The sequence below is a fragment of the Rhynchophorus ferrugineus genome, unplaced genomic scaffold (genome assembly GCF_030347505.1).
Source record: "Rhynchophorus ferrugineus isolate W39M unplaced genomic scaffold, kcgeb_rfMv2 rfM4, whole genome shotgun sequence".
NCBI classification, from domain to species: Eukaryota; Metazoa; Arthropoda; class Insecta; order Coleoptera; family Curculionidae; genus Rhynchophorus; species Rhynchophorus ferrugineus.
The window spans coordinates 39,658,650-39,674,590 of record NW_027472583.1 but is presented as its reverse complement, the minus strand read 5'-3'; positions in this window follow the sequence as shown (position 1 = coordinate 39,674,590).

Below are 15,941 nucleotides of genomic sequence, written 5' to 3'. Positions count from 1 at the left end.
ATTTTGGCCCAAGCTAGAAGCAGAGCCAATATTGTAATATGTCGATAGTCCATATCTCGGAAACTATAAGAGATAATGCAATTTAGCAATCGGCAACCTAATTAGCATGCCGAATATTACTTGGAATGTGAATTGGAACGAAATCGCTAATTCATAAGATCGTTTTACAATTTCAGCCCAAGTTAGAAGCAGAGCCAATATTGTAAGATGTCGATAGTCCATATCTCGGAAACTATAAGAGATAATGCAATTTGGCAATCGGCAACGTAATTAGCATGCCGAATATTACTTGGAATGTGAATTGGATCGAAATCGCTAATTCATAAGACCATTTTACAATTTGGCTCAAGTTAGAAGCAGAGCCAATATTGTAAGATGTGGATAGTCCATATCTTGGAAACTATAAGAGATAATGCAATTTGGCAATCGGCAACGTAATTAGCATGCCGAATATTACTTGGAATGTGAATTGGAACGAAATCGCTAATTCATAAGACCATTTTAAAATTTGGCCCAAGTTAGAAACAGAGTATAAGGTGTAAAATTTCGATTGCCCATATCTCGGTAGCTATAAGAGATATTGCAATTTGGCAATAGGAAACGTATTTTGCGTGCCGAATATTACTTGGAATGTGAATTGGAACGAAATCGCTAATTCATAAGACCATTTTAAAATTTGGCCCAAATTAGAAGCAGAGCCAATATAGTAAGATGTCGATAGTCCATATCTCGGAAACTATAAGAGATAATGTAATTCGGCAATCTTCAACGTAATTAGCATGCCGAATATTACTTGGAATTTGAATTGGAACGAAGTCGCTAGTTCATAAGACCATTTTACAATTTGGCTAAAGTTAGAAACAGAATCTAAAGTGTAAAATTTCGATTGCCCTTGTCTCGGAAACTATAAGAGATATTGCAAATTGGCAATCGGCAATGTAATTAACATGCCGAAGATTACTTGGAATGTGAATTGGAACGAAATCGCAAATTCATAAGATCGTTTTACAATTTTGGCCCAAGTTAGAAGCAGAGCCAATATTGTAAGATGTCGATAGCCCATATCTTGGAAACTATAAGAGATAATGCAATTTGGCAATCGGCAACATAATTAGAATGCCGTATATTACTTGGAATGTGAATTGGATCGAAATCGCTAATTCATAAGACCATTTTATAATTTTAGCCCAAGTAGAAGGAGAGCCAATATTGTAAGATGTCGATAGTCCATATCTCGGAAACTATAAGAGATAATGCAATTTGGCAATCGGCAACGTAATTAGCATGCCGAATATTACTTGGAATGTGAATTGGAACGAAATCGCTAATTCATAAGACCATTATACGATTTTGGCCCTAATTAGAAACAGTGTCTAAGGTGTAAAATTTGTATTGCCCATATCTCGGAAACTATAATAGATAATGCAATTTGGCAATCGGCAACGTAATTAGCATGCCGAATATTACTTGGAATGTGAATTGGAACGAAATCGCTAATTCATAAGACCATTATACGATTTTGGCCCTAATTAGAAACAGTGTCTAAGGTGTAAAATTTGTATTGCCCATATCTCGGAAACTATAATAGATAATGCAATTTGGCAATCGGCAACGTAATTAGCATGCCGAATATTACTTGGAATGTGAATTGGAACGAAATCGCTAATTCATAAGATCGTTTTACAATTTTGGCCCAAGTTAGAAGCAAAGCCAATATTGCAAGATGTCGATAGCCATATCTCGGAAACTATAAGAGATAATGCAATTTGGCAATCGGCAACCTAATTAGCATGCCGAATATTACTTGGAATGTGAATTGGAACGAAATCGCTAATTCATAAGATCGTTTTACAATTTCAGCCCAAGTTAGAAGCAGAGCCAATATTGTAAGATGTCGATAGTCCATATCTCGGAAACTATAAGAGATAATGCAATTTGGCAATCGGCAACGTAATTAGCATGCCGAATATTACTTGGAATGTGAATTGGATCGAAATCGCTAATTCATAAGACCATTTTACTATTTGGCTCAAGTTAGAAGCAGAGCCAATATTGTAAGATGTGGATAGTCCATATCTTGGAAACTATAAGAGATAATGCAATTTGGCAATCGGCAACGTAATTAGCATGCCGAATATTACTTGGAATGTGAATTGGAACGAAATCGCTAATTCATAAGACCATTTTAAAATTTGGCCCAAGTTAGAAACAGAGTATAAGGTGTAAAATTTCGATTGCCCATATCTCGGAAGCTATAAGAGATATTGCAATTTGGCAATAGGAAACGTATTTTGCGTGCCGAATATTACTTGGAATGTGAATTGGAACGAAATCGCTAATTCATAAGACCATTTTAAAATTTGGCCCAAATTAGAAGCAGAGCCAATATAGTAAGATGTCGATAGTCCATATCTCGGAAACTATAAGAGATAATGTAATTCGGCAATCTTCAACGTAATTAGCATGCCGAATATTACTTGGAATTTGAATTGGAACGAAGTCGCTAGTTCATAAGACCATTTTACAATTTGGCTAAAGTTAGAAACAGAATCTAAGGTGTAAAATTTCGATTGCCCTTGTCTCGGAAACTATAAGAGATATTGCAAATTGGCAATCGGCAATGTAATTAACATGCCGAAGATTACTTGGAATGTGAATTGGAACGAAATCGCAAATTCATAAGATCGTTTTACAATTTTGGCCCAAGTTAGAAGCAGAGCCAATATTGTAAGATGTCGATAGCCCATATCTTGGAAACTATAAGAGATAATGCAATTTGGCAATCGGCAACATAATTAGAATGCCGAATATTACTTGGAATGTGAATTGGATCGAAATCGCTAATTCATAAGACCATTTTATAATTTTAGCCCAAGTAGAAGGAGAGCCAATATTGTAAGATGTCGATAGTCCATATCTCGGAAACTATAAGAGATAATGCAATTTGGCAATCGGCAACGTAATTAGCATGCCGAATATTACTTGGAATGTGAATTGGAACGAAATCGCTAATTCATAAGACCATTATACGATTTTGGCCCTAATTAGAAACAGTGTCTAAGGTGTAAAATTTGTATTGCCCATATCTCGGAAACTATAATAGATAATGCAATTTGGCAATCGGCAACGTAATTAGCATGCCGAATATTACTTGGAATGTGAATTGGAACGAAATCGCTAATTCATAAGACCATTATACGATTTTGGCCCTAATTAGAAACAGTGTCTAAGGTGTAAAATTTGTATTGCCCATATCTCGGAAACTATAATAGATAATGCAATTTGGCAATCGGCAACGTAATTAGCATGCCGAATATTACTTGGAATGTGAATTGGAACGAAATCGCTAATTCATAAGATCGTTTTATAATTTTGGCCCAAGTTAGAAGCAAAGCCAATATTGCAAGATGTCGATAGCCATATCTCGGAAACTATAAGAGATAATGCAATTTGGCAATCGGCAACGTAATTAGCATGCCGAATATTACTTGGAATGTGAATTGGAACGAAATCGCTAATTCATAAGATCGTTTTACAATTTTGGCCCAAGTTAGAAGCAAAGATAATATTGTAAGTTGTCCATAGCCATATCTCGGAAACTATAAGAGATAATGCAATTTGGCAATCGCAACGTAATTAGCATGCCGAATATTACTTGGAATGTGAATTGGAACGAAATCGCTAATTCATAAGACCATTTTATAATTTTGGCCCAAGTAGAAGCAGAGCCAATATTGTAAGATGTCGATAGTCCATATCTCGGAAACTATAAGAGATAATGCAATTTGGCAATCGGCAACGTAATTAGCATGCCGAATATTACTTGGAATGTGAATTGGAACGAAATCGCTAATTCATAAGATCGTTTTACAATTTTGGCCCAAGTTAGAAGCAAAGCCAATATTGTAAGTTGTCGATAGCCATATCTCGGAAACTATAAGAGATAATGCAATTTGGCAATCGGCAACGTAATTAGCATGTCGAATATTACTTGAAATGTGAATTGGAACGAAATCGCTAATTCATAAGATCGTTTTACAATTTTGGCCCAAGTTAGAAGCAAAGCCAATATTGTAAGTTGTCGATAGCCATATCTCGGAAACTATAAGAGATAATGCAATTTGGCAATCGGCAACGTAATTAGCATGCCGAATATTACTTGAAATGTGAATTGGAACGAAATCGCTAATTCATAAGACCATTTTATAATTTTGGCCCAAGTAGAAGCAGAGCCAATATTGTAAGATGTCGATAGTCCGTATCTCGGAAACTATAAGAGATAATGCAATTTGGCAATCGGCAACGTAATTAGCATGCCGAATATTACTTGGAATGTGAATTGGATCGAAATCGCTAATTCATAAGACCATTTTACAATTTGGCTCAAGTTAGAAGCAGAGCCAATATTGTAAGATGTGGATAGTCCATATCTTGGAAACTATAAGAGATAATGCAATTTGGCAATCGGCAACGTAATTAGCATGCCGAATATTACTTGGAATGTGAATTGGAACGAAATCGCTAATTCATAAGACCATTTTAAAATTTGGCCCAAGTTAGAAACAGAGTATAAGGTGTAAAATTTCGATTGCCCATATCTCGGAAGCTATAAGAGATATTGCAATTTGGCAATAGGAAACGTATTTTGCGTGCCGAATATTACTTGGAATGTGAATTGGAACGAAATCGCTAATTCATAAGACCATTTTAAAATTTGGCCCAAATTAGAAGCAGAGCCAATATAGTAAGATGTCGATAGTCCATATCTCGGAAACTATAAGAGATAATGTAATTCGGCAATCTTCAACGTAATTAGCATGCCGAATATTACTTGGAATTTGAATTGGAACGAAGTCGCTAGTTCATAAGACCATTTTACAATTTGGCTAAAGTTAGAAACAGAATCTAAGGTGTAAAATTTCGATTGCCCTTGTCTCGGAAACTATAAGAGATATTGCAAATTGGCAATCGGCAATGTAATTAACATGCCGAAGATTACTTGGAATGTGAATTGGAACGAAATCGCAAATTCATAAGATCGTTTTACAATTTTGGCCCAAGTTAGAAGCAGAGCCAATATTGTAAGATGTCGATAGCCCATATCTTGGAAACTATAAGAGATAATGCAATTTGGCAATCGGCAACATAATTAGAATGCCGTATATTACTTGGAATGTGAATTGGATCGAAATCGCTAATTCATAAGACCATTTTATAATTTTAGCCCAAGTAGAAGGAGAGCCAATATTGTAAGATGTCGATAGTCCATATCTCGGAAACTATAAGAGATAATGCAATTTGGCAATCGGCAACGTAATTAGCATGCCGAATATTACTTGGAATGTGAATTGGAACGAAATCGCTAATTCATAAGACCATTATACGATTTTGGCCCTAATTAGAAACAGTGTCTAAGGTGTAAAATTTGTATTGCCCATATCTCGGAAACTATAATAGATAATGCAATTTGGCAATCGGCAACGTAATTAGCATGCCGAATATTACTTGGAATGTGAATTGGAACGAAATCGCTAATTCATAAGACCATTATACGATTTTGGCCCTAATTAGAAACAGTGTCTAAGGTGTAAAATTTGTATTGCCCATATCTCGGAAACTATAATAGATAATGCAATTTGGCAATCGGCAACGTAATTAGCATGCCGAATATTACTTGGAATGTGAATTGGAACGAAATCGCTAATTCATAAGATCGTTTTACAATTTTGGCCCAAGTTAGAAGCAAAGCCAATATTGCAAGATGTCGATAGCCATATCTCGGAAACTATAAGAGATAATGCAATTTGGCAATCGGCAACCTAATTAGCATGCCGAATATTACTTGGAATGTGAATTGGAACGAAATCGCTAATTCATAAGATCGTTTTACAATTTCAGCCCAAGTTAGAAGCAGAGCCAATATTGTAAGATGTCGATAGTCCATATCTCGGAAACTATAAGAGATAATGCAATTTGGCAATCGGCAACGTAATTAGCATGCCGAATATTACTTGGAATGTGAATTGGATCGAAATCGCTAATTCATAAGACCATTTTACTATTTGGCTCAAGTTAGAAGCAGAGCCAATATTGTAAGATGTGGATAGTCCATATCTTGGAAACTATAAGAGATAATGCAATTTGGCAATCGGCAACGTAATTAGCATGCCGAATATTATTTGGAATGTGAATTGGAACGAAATCGCTAATTCATAAGACCATATTAAAATTTGGCCCAAGTTAGAAACAGAGTATAAGGTGTAAAATTTCGATTGCCCATATCTCGGAAGCTATAAGAGATATTGCAATTTGGCAATAGGAAACGTATTTTGCGTGCCGAATATTACTTGGAATGTGAATTGGAACGAAATCGCTAATTCATAAGACCATTTTAAAATTTGGCCCAAATTAGAAGCAGAGCCAATATAGTAAGATGTCGATAGTCCATATCTCGGAAACTATAAGAGATAATGTAATTCGGCAATCTTCAACGTAATTAGCATGCCGAATATTACTTGGAATTTGAATTGGAACGAAGTCGCTAGTTCATAAGACCATTTTACAATTTGGCTAAAGTTAGAAACAGAATCTAAGGTGTAAAATTTCGATTGCCCTTGTCTCGGAAACTATAAGAGATATTGCAAATTGGCAATCGGCAATGTAATTAACATGCCGAAGATTACTTGGAATGTGAATTGGAACGAAATCGCAAATTCATAAGATCGTTTTACAATTTTGGCCCAAGTTAGAAGCAGAGCCAATATTGTAAGATGTCGATAGCCCATATCTTGGAAACTATAAGAGATAATGCAATTTGGCAATCGGCAACATAATTAGAATGCCGAATATTACTTGGAATGTGAATTGGATCGAAATCGCTAATTCATAAGACCATTTTATAATTTTAGCCCAAGTAGAAGGAGAGCCAATATTGTAAGATGTCGATAGTCCATATCTCGGAAACTATAAGAGATAATGCAATTTGGCAATCGGCAACGTAATTAGCATGCCGAATATTACTTGGAATGTGAATTGGAACGAAATCGCTAATTCATAAGACCATTATACGATTTTGGCCCTAATTAGAAACAGTGTCTAAGGTGTAAAATTTGTATTGCCCATATCTCGGAAACTATAATAGATAATGCAATTTGGCAATCGGCAACGTAATTAGCATGCCGAATATTACTTGGAATGTGAATTGGAACGAAATCGCTAATTCATAAGACCATTATACGATTTTGGCCCTAATTAGAAACAGTGTCTAAGGTGTAAAATTTGTATTGCCCATATCTCGGAAACTATAATAGATAATGCAATTTGGCAATCGGCAACGTAATTAGCATGCCGAATATTACTTGGAATGTGAATTGGAACGAAATCGCTAATTCATAAGATCGTTTTACAATTTTGGCCCAAGTTAGAAGCAAAGCCAATATTGCAAGATGTCGATAGCCATATCTCGGAAACTATAAGAGATAATGCAATTTGGCAATTGGCAACGTAATTAGCATGCCGAATATTACTTGGAATGTGAATTGGAACGAAATCGCTAATTCATAAGATCGTTTTACAATTTTGGCCCAAGTTAGAAGCAAAGATAATATTGTAAGTTGTCCATAGCCATATCTCGGAAACTATAAGATATAATGCAATTTGGCAATCGCAACGTAATTAGCATGCCGAATATTACTTGGAATGTGAATTGGAACGAAATCGCTAATTCATAAGACCATTTTATAATTTTGGCCCAAGTAGAAGCAGAGCCAATATTGTAAGATGTCGATAGTCCATATCTCGGAAACTATAAGAGATAATGCAATTTGGCAATCGGCAACGTAATTAGCATGCCGAATATTACTTGGAATGTGAATTGGAACGAAATCGCTAATTCATAAGATCGTTTTACAATTTTGGCCCAAGTTAGAAGCAAAGCCAATATTGTAAGTTGTCGATAGCCATATCTCGGAAACTATAAGAGATAATGCAATTTGGCAATCGGCAACGTAATTAGCATGTCGAATATTACTTGAAATGTGAATTGGAACGAAATCGCTAATTCATAAGATCGTTTTACAATTTTGGCCCAAGTTAGAAGCAAAGCCAATATTGTAAGTTGTCGATAGCCATATCTCGGAAACTATAAGAGATAATGCAATTTGGCAATCGGCAACGTAATTAGCATGCCGAATATTACTTGAAATGTGAATTGGAACGAAATCGCTAATTCATAAGACCATTTTATAATTTTGGCCCAAGTAGAAGCAGAGCCAATATTGTAAGATGTCGATAGTCCGTATCTCGGAAACTATAAGAGATAATGCAATTTGGCATTCGGCAACGTAATTAGCATGCCGAATATTACTTGGAATGTGAATTGGAACGAAATCGCTAATTCATAAGATCGTTTTACAATTTTGGCCCAAGTTAGAAGCAAAGATAATATTGTAAGTTGTCCTTAGCCATATCTCGGAAACTATAAGAGATAATGCAATTTGGCAATCGCAACGTAATTAGCATGCCGAATATTACTTGGAATGTGAATTGGAACGAAATCGCTAATTCATAAGACCATTTTATAATTTTGGCCCAAGTAGAAGCAGAGCCAATATTGTAAGATGTCGATAGTCCATATCTCGGAAACTATAAGAGATAATGCAATTTGGCAATCGGCAACGTTATTAGCATGCCGAATATTACTTGGAATGTGAATTGGAACGAAATCGCTAATTCATAAGACCATTATACGATTTTGGCCCTAATTAGAAACAGTGTCTAAGGTGTAAAATTTGTATTGCCCATATCTCGGAAACTATAATAGATAATGCAATTTGGCAATCGGCAACGTAATTAGCATGCCGAATATTACTTGGAATGTGAATTGGAACGAAATCGCTAATTCATAAGACCATTATACGATTTTGGCCCTAATTAGAAACAGTGTCTAAGGTGTAAAATTTGTATTGCCCATATCTCGGAAACTATAATAGATAATGCAATTTGGCAATCGGCAACGTAATTAGCATGCCGAATATTACTTGGAATGTGAATTGGAACGAAATCGCTAATTCATAAGATCGTTTTACAATTTTGGCCCAAGTTAGAAGCAAAGCCAATATTGCAAGATGTCGATAGCCATATCTCGGAAACTATAAGAGATAATGCAATTTGGCAATCGGCAACGTAATTAGCATGCCGAATATTACTTGGAATGTGAATTGGAACGAAATCGCTAATTCATAAGACCATTATACGATTTTGGCCCTAATTAGAAACAGTGTCTAAGGTGTAAAATTTGTATTGCCCATATCTCGGAAACTATAAGAGATATTGCAAATTGGCAATCGGCAATGTAATTAGCATGCCGAAGATTACTTGGAATGTGAATTGGAACGAAATCGCTAATTCATAAGACCATTTTACAATTTGGCTAAAGTTAGAAACAGATTCTAAGGTGTAAAATTTCGATTGCCCTTGTCTCGGAAACTATAAGAGATATTGAAAATTGGCAATCGGCAATGTAATTAACATGCCGAAGATTACTTGGAATGTGAATTGGAACGAAATCGCAAATTCATAAGATCGTTTTACAATTTTGGCCCAAGTTAGAAGCAGAGCCAATATTGTAAGATGTCGATAGTCCATATCTCCGAAACTATAAGAGATAATGCAATTTGGCAATCGGCAACGTAATTAGCATGCCGAATATTACTTGGAATGTAAATTGGATCGAAATCGCTAATTCATAAGACCATTTTACAATTTTGGCTCAAGTTAGAAGCAGAGCCAATATTGTAAGATGTGGATAGTCCATATCTCGGAAACTATAAGAGATAATGCAATTTGGCAATCGGCAACGTAATTAGCATGCCGAATATTACTTGGAATGTGAATTGGAACGAAATCGCTAATTCATAAGACCATTATACGATTTTGGCCCTAATTAGAAACAGTGTCTAATGTGTAAAATTTGTATTGCCCATATCTCGGAAACTATAATAGATAATGCAATTTGGCAATCGGCAAAGTAATTAGCATGCCGAATATTACTTGGAATGTAAATTGGATCGAAATCGCCAATTCATAAGACCATTTTACAGTTTTGGCCCAAGTTAGAAGCAGAGCCAATTTTGTAAGAAGTCGATAGCCCATATCTCGGAAACTAAAAGAGATAATGCAATTTGGCAATCGGCAAGGTAATTAGCATGCCGAATATTACTTGGAATGTGAATTGGAACGAAATCGCTAATTCATAAGACCATTTTACAATTTTCGCCCAAGTTAGAAGCAGAGCCAATATTGTAAGATGTCGATAGTCCATATCTCGGAAACTATAAGAGATAATGCAATTTGGCAATCGGCAACGTAATTAGCATGCCGAATATTACTTGGAATGTGAATTGGAACGAAATCGCTAATTCATAAGATCGTTTTACAATTTTGGCCCAAGTTAGAAGCAAAGCCAATATTGTAAGTTGTCGATAGCCATATCTCGGAAACTATAAGAGATAATGCAATTTGGCAATCGGCAACGTAATTAGCATGCCGAATATTACTTGAAATGTGAATTGGAACGAAATCGCTAATTCATAAGACCATTTTATAATTTTGGCCCAAGTAGAAGCAGAGCCAATATTGTAAGATGTCGATAGTCCGTATCTCGGAAACTATAAGAGATAATGCAATTTGGCATTCGGCAACGTAATTAGCATGCCTAATATTACTTGGAATGTGAATTGGAACGAAATCGCTAATTCATAAGATCGTTTTACAATTTTGGCCCAAGTTAGAAGCAAAGATAATATTGTAAGTTGTCCATAGCCATATCTCGGAAACTATAAGAGATAATGCAATTTGGCAATCGCAACGTAATTAGCATGCCGAATATTACTTGGAATGTGAATTGGAACGAAATCGCTAATTCATAAGACCATTTTATAATTTTGGCCCAAGTAGAAGCAGAGCCAATATTGTAAGATGTCGATAGTCCATATCTCGGAAACTATAAGAGATAATGCAATTTGGCAATCGGCAACGTTATTAGCATGCCGAATATTACTTGGAATGTGAATTGGAACGAAATCGCTAATTCATAAGACCATTATACGATTTTGGCCCTAATTAGAAACAGTGTCTAAGGTGTAAAATTTGTATTGCCCATATCTCGGAAACTATAAAAGATAATGCAATTTGGCAATCGGCAACGTAATTAGCATGCCGAATATTACTTGGAATGTGAATTGGAACGAAATCGCTAATTCATAAGACCATTATACGATTTTGGCCCTAATTAGAAACAGTGTCTAAGGTGTAAAATTTGTATTGCCCATATCTCGGAAACTATAATAGATAATGCAATTTGGCAATCGGCAACGTAATTAGCATGCCGAATATTACTTGGAATGTGAATTGGAACGAAATCGCTAATTCATAAGATCGTTTTACAATTTTGGCCCAAGTTAGAAGCAAAGCCAATATTGCAAGATGTCGATAGCCATATCTCGGAAACTATAAGAGATAATGCAATTTGGCAATCGGCAACGTAATTAGCATGCCGAATATTACTTGGAATGTGAATTGGAACGAAATCGCTAATTCATAAGACCATTTTAAAATTTGGCCCAAGTTAGAGACAGAGTCTAAGGTGTAAAATTTCGATTGCCCATATCTCGGAAACTATAAGAGAAATTGGAATTTGGCAATAGGAAACGTAATAAGCATGCCGAATATTACTTGGAATGTGAATTGGAACGAAATCGCTAATTCATAAGACCATTTTACAATTTTGGCTCAAGTTAGAAGCAGAGCCAATATTGTAAGATGTCGATAGTCCATATCTCGTAAACTATAAGAGATAATGCCATTTGGCAATCGGCAACGTAATTAGCATGCCGAATATTACTTGGAATGTGAATTGGAACGAAATCGCTAATTCATAAGGCCATTTTACAATTTTGGACCAAGTTAGAAGCAAAGCAATATTGTAAGATGTCGATAGTCCATATCTCGGAAACTATAACAGATAATGCAATTCGGCAATCGACAACGTAATTAGCATGCCGAATATTACTTGGAATGTGAATTGGAACGAAATCGCTAATTCATAAGATCGTTTTACAATTTTGGCCCAAGTTAGAAGCAAAGCCAATATTGTAAGTTGTCGATAGCCATATCTCGGAAACTATAAGAGATAATGCAATTTGGCAATCGGCAACGTAATTAGCATGTCGAATATTACTTGAAATGTGAATTGGAACGAAATCGCTAATTCATAAGATCGTTTTACAATTTTGGCCCAAGTTAGAAGCAAAGCCAATATTGTAAGTTGTCGATAGCCATATCTCGGAAACTATAAGAGATAATGCAATTTGGCAATCGGCAACGTAATTAGCATGCCGAATATTACTTGAAATGTGAATTGGAACGAAATCGCTAATTCATAAGACCATTTTATAATTTTGGCCCAAGTAGAAGCAGAGCCAATATTGTAAGATGTCGATAGTCCGTATCTCGGAAACTATAAGAGATAATGCAATTTGGCATTCGGCAACGTAATTAGCATGCCGAATATTACTTGGAATGTGAATTGGAACGAAATCGCTAATTCATAAGATCGTTTTACAATTTTGGCCCAAGTTAGAAGCAAAGATAATATTGTAAGTTGTCCTTAGCCATATCTCGGAAACTATAAGAGATAATGCAATTTGGCAATCGCAACGTAATTAGCATGCCGAATATTACTTGGAATGTGAATTGGAACGAAATCGCTAATTCATAAGACCATTTTATAATTTTGGCCCAAGTAGAAGCAGAGCCAATATTGTAAGATGTCGATAGTCCATATCTCGGAAACTATAAGAGATAATGCAATTTGGCAATCGGCAACGTTATTAGCATGCCGAATATTACTTGGAATGTGAATTGGAACGAAATCGCTAATTCATAAGACCATTATACGATTTTGGCCCTAATTAGAAACAGTGTCTAAGGTGTAAAATTTGTATTGCCCATATCTCGGAAACTATAATAGATAATGCAATTTGGCAATCGGCAACGTAATTAGCATGCCGAATATTACTTGGAATGTGAATTGGAACGAAATCGCTAATTCATAAGACCATTATACGATTTTGGCCCTAATTAGAAACAGTGTCTAAGGTGTAAAATTTGTATTGCCCATATCTCGGAAACTATAATAGATAATGCAATTTGGCAATCGGCAACGTAATTAGCATGCCGAATATTACTTGGAATGTGAATTGGAACGAAATCGCTAATTCATAAGATCGTTTTACAATTTTGGCCCAAGTTAGAAGCAAATCCAATATTGCAAGATGTCGATAGCCATATCTCGGAAACTATAAGAGATAATGCAATTTGGCAATCGGCAACGTAATTAGCATGCCGAATATTACTTGGAATGTGAATTGGAACGAAATCGCTAATTCATAAGACCATTATACGATTTTGGCCCTAATTAGAAACAGTGTCTAAGGTGTAAAATTTGTATTGCCCATATCTCGGAAACTATAAGAGATATTGCAAATTGGCAATCGGCAATGTAATTAGCATGCCGAAGATTACTTGGAATGTGAATTGGAACGAAATCGCTAATTCATAAGACCATTTTACAATTTGGCTAAAGTTAGAAACAGATTCTAAGGTGTAAAATTTCGATTGCCCTTGTCTCGGAAACTATAAGAGATATTGAAAATTGGCAATCGGCAATGTAATTAACATGCCGAAGATTACTTGGAATGTGAATTGGAACGAAATCGCAAATTCATAAGATCGTTTTACAATTTTGGCCCAAGTTAGAAGCAGAGCCAATATTGTAAGATGTCGATAGTCCATATCTCCGAAACTATAAGAGATAATGCAATTTGGCAATCGGCAACGTAATTAGCATGCCGAATATTACTTGGAATGTAAATTGGATCGAAATCGCTAATTCATAAGACCATTTTACAATTTTGGCTCAAGTTAGAAGCAGAGCCAATATTGTAAGATGTGGATAGTCCATATCTCGGAAACTATAAGAGATAATGCAATTTGGCAATCGGCAACGTAATTAGCATGCCGAATATTACTTGGAATGTGAATTGGAACGAAATCGCTAATTCATAAGACCATTATACGATTTTGGCCCTAATTAGAAACAGTGTCTAAGGTGTAAAATTTGTATTGCCCATATCTCGGAAACTATAATAGATAATGCAATTTGGCAATCGGCAAAGTAATTAGCATGCCGAATATTACTTGGAATGTAAATTGGATCGAAATCGCCAATTCATAAGACCATTTTACAGTTTTGGCCCAAGTTAGAAGCAGAGCCAATATTGTAAGAAGTCGATAGCCCATATCTCGAAACTAAAAGAGATAATGCAATTTGGCAATCGGCAAGGTAATTAGCATGCCGAATATTACTTGGAATGTGAATTGGAACGAAATCGCTAATTCATAAGACCATTTTACAATTTTCGCCCAAGTTAGAAGCAGAGCCAATATTGTAAGATGTCGATAGTCCATATCTCGGAAACTATAAGAGATAATGCAATTTGGCAATCGGCAACGTAATTAGCATGCCGAATATTACTTGGAATGTGAATTGGAACGAAATCGCTAATTCATAAGATCGTTTTACAATTTTGGCCCAAGTTAGAAGCAAAGCCAATATTGTAAGTTGTCGATAGCCATATCTCGGAAACTATAAGAGATAATGCAATTTGGCAATCGGCAACGTAATTAGCATGTCGAATATTACTTGAAATGTGAATTGGAACGAAATCGCTAATTCATAAGATCGTTTTACAATTTTGGCCCAAGTTAGAAGCAAAGCCAATATTGTAAGTTGTCGATAGCCATATCTCGGAAACTATAAGAGATAATGCAATTTGGCAATCGGCAACGTAATTAGCATGCCGAATATTACTTGAAATGTGAATTGGAACGAAATCGCTAATTCATAAGACCATTTTATAATTTTGGCCCAAGTAGAAGCAGAGCCAATATTGTAAGATGTCGATAGTCCGTATCTCGGAAACTATAAGAGATAATGCAATTTGGCATTCGGCAACGTAATTAGCATGCCTAATATTACTTGGAATGTGAATTGGAACGAAATCGCTAATTCATAAGATCGTTTTACAATTTTGGCCCAAGTTAGAAGCAAAGATAATATTGTAAGTTGTCCATAGCCATATCTCGGAAACTATAAGAGATAATGCAATTTGGCAATCGCAACGTAATTAGCATGCCGAATATTACTTGGAATGTGAATTGGAACGAAATCGCTAATTCATAAGACCATTTTATAATTTTGGCCCAAGTAGAAGCAGAGCCAATATTGTAAGATGTCGATAGTCCATATCTCGGAAACTATAAGAGATAATGCAATTTGGCAATCGGCAACGTTATTAGCATGCCGAATATTACTTGGAATGTGAATTGGAACGAAATCGCTAATTCATAAGACCATTATACGATTTTGGCCCTAATTAGAAACAGTGTCTAAGGTGTAAAATTTGTATTGCCCATATCTCGGAAACTATAAAAGATAATGCAATTTGGCAATCGGCAACGTAATTAGCATGCCGAATATTACTTGGAATGTGAATTGGAACGAAATCGCTAATTCATAAGACCATTATACGATTTTGGCCCTAATTAGAAACAGTGTCTAAGGTGTAAAATTTGTATTGCCCATATCTCGGAAACTATAATAGATAATGCAATTTGGCAATCGGCAACGTAATTAGCATGCCGAATATTACTTGGAATGTGAATTGGAACGAAATCGCTAATTCATAAGATCGTTTTACAATTTTGGCCCAAGTTAGAAGCAAAGCCAATATTGCAAGATGTCGATAGCCATATCTCGGAAACTATAAGAGATAATGCAATTTGGCAATCGGCAACGTAATTAGCATGCCGAATATTAC